Source organism: Corvus brachyrhynchos, unplaced genomic scaffold (assembly GCF_000691975.1).
Source record: "Corvus brachyrhynchos isolate BGI_N302 unplaced genomic scaffold, ASM69197v1 scaffold424, whole genome shotgun sequence".
In the NCBI taxonomy this organism is placed as follows: Eukaryota; Metazoa; Chordata; class Aves; order Passeriformes; family Corvidae; genus Corvus; species Corvus brachyrhynchos.
The window spans coordinates 271,687-274,307 of record NW_008237953.1 but is presented as its reverse complement, the minus strand read 5'-3'; positions in this window follow the sequence as shown (position 1 = coordinate 274,307).

The window sequence follows — 2,621 nt, the reverse complement described above, 5'->3', positions numbered from 1 at the left end:
GGTTCAGATTGATTTCACACATGTATTTGCTCTTGGGTAAGTGATGTGGAACACATGGGGCAAAGAGGATATGTGGCCCCAGATTGTTCCCTGTGTGTCATCTAAAAAAGTCAGGCTATGTGCATGTGTGTTCAGTGTATATTGTGTAGGCATCCTCTCTCTATGTTTTTTCTCATCCTCAATCACACCATGGTGTTCTGCTGCAATTGGCACTGTAGTTAAAAGTGAACCCTCATAACTTTGCAGCAGATCAAGGAGAGTAGGGAAGTGACAGGGGATTTTTGAATATTTAAGGATTTTGTGTGTGTGTGTGTCTGTGAGCCAGTGCCAACAAAGGTAAATCTATTTTTGTTTAGGTACATTTTTCTTTTTATATCACAGTCCCCTCCTCTGACATTTTGTCTGTAACTACCTTGCTACAGAGAAGTGGTGCTACAATGTACAAACATAGTAGGGAAGGGAAACATAGATGGAAGACCGACTTGTGTTTAAATGAGGAGAAATGGTTAGTGTCCTGTTGTGTCATATATACAGTAAAAGCTTATCTGGTACTAGTTTATGCTTTAAATCCTAAGCAAAGAATCATAACGAGCCTGGGGATTACTACAGTAGGCACAGCTGGTACAGTGGTTAAGAGGCCCAGGTTGTGACAGTCTGACTTATCATCTGGGACAATAATGCCCTGTATCTATATTTCTTTCTTTGAGAATACTTGCTAATGCTTACCTGTATCTCTGAGGATAGTGTTAACCTTTGAAAACATGACAGAAGCATTGAAGTGATGGAAGACAGCAGAGTAATTAATCTTGTTGAAGTTCTCAATTCCCTGCAAGCGTGAGCCAAGATTTTTGAAAATAATCAAATCAAAAGAAGATTTTGAAAGACTTTGACATGGAAGCAGGGTGGTCTAATGACTTGTTTGATCCCCACTTGAATTAAGATGCAGCTAAGAAAATCTGAAAAGCATTACTCTGTGTGTAGCACCTGAATGACCAGTCTGGATTACATCTAAGAAACACTTGGGTAACTCACACCAGAAGCTTCAGGGAGTGACTGAGCTTCCCACTGCCTGCATGGATTTGAATTGCAAGAGGAGCAGTGACTGCAAATACTAGAACTGACATTTAAAGGCACAGTCAAAGTGAGAAGAGAAATCTGAGCTATCCATTTTCTCACAGCTGGCTAAGAATGCGACTTTCATTTTCTATCTTCTGAAGACCTGTGGAGGGAAAGTGTTGCTGCAAATATTTTTGAGTAATCTTCTGTTTTTAAAGATTTCCTTTATGCTTAAAAAACCTTCAATATTTTTGGGTGTATTCCTTTATAAGACTCCTCTTTCTTCAGATCATCTCTACCTCCACAATTCAAATTACTGAACCTTGACTTTCTGCCATGAGACAAGGTATTGGAAGGTTTTCATTAATTATGAAATTAGTATGAGTGCCATTTGATTGCAATTCTGATGAACACACAATGGCACCTGCTAAATAAGATGTAGTTCCCACAAAGGAACACCTAATGTATGCATAAATTCATTAATATTTTGCTGTACTTTTTATAAATAAAAAGATGCAGATTACAGTTTTAACAGGTTTTTTGTTTGGGTTGTTTTTTCTGTGGACAGACACATATAATTGTCCCAAGCACATGCACAACACAAATGTTTGCTTTTTATATTATTAACTGCTGTAGATTTTTAAAGAAAGTAGTTTCTTTAGTTCATTCTGTACCATAGTGGAAGTGATTTTATTTAATTTATTTTTCATGTAATGTTTTTGAAGTGCTTCAGACTTAGGTTTCTCATCTGAAACACAGACCTGATAATCATAGTCTTTATGACAGTGTTGCTCAGAATCATTTAAAAAATAAATTTAGGAATAACAAAAAATAAGTACTACCTAGAAGTAATTGCAAGTGCTTGCATACTTTGACAAATAAACTCAGCTTCAGTCACTTACTATATTACTGAGATACTGTTGATTCCACTAAATTTGCTGATTAAAATTCTGGAAATACGGGCTCAACCAGGCACAACTGTCATGTTAGAATTTAGGAAATTGCATGGCTGTTTCATCCAGAACCTCAGTAGTTGTGTCTTTCAGTTAATAAGATAAGAACTTAAAACTGATTTTTGTTAGGCTACAGCTGCTTAGTTTTATACAGATTTCATATTAGTGAAATTAAGGTTTTAAAAATTGCATTCGTACCATTACAGGTGTCAGGGTGTATTTACAAGGAAACATACAACGAAAAATAATTACTGGACCAGAAAACAATATTGTCCTGTACATTGATCTGTTCATGCTCTAAATTTTATGGGGATTTTTTAGCAGTGTCCTGGCTGTAGGGAAGTGAGATTAAGTGAGAAAATGTAGTCACCCAAGGAACTTTCTACCCATTCACTGTGTAAAGTTCTTGCAGTGATTCCAAGTCAGAGAGGAAAAAACACCCCAGAAAAAAAACTTAGACTGGGCTCAGTGAAGAATTCTTCACATTCTTAAGATTTTTTAAATTTTTCCTCTCATAATCTTGGTCTAATTTACTCATACTATGCCCTTGAAGTTCTGTAGACATATCTGAGATTTATTACCAACCACAGGAAAAGAAAATGAAAACAGAAC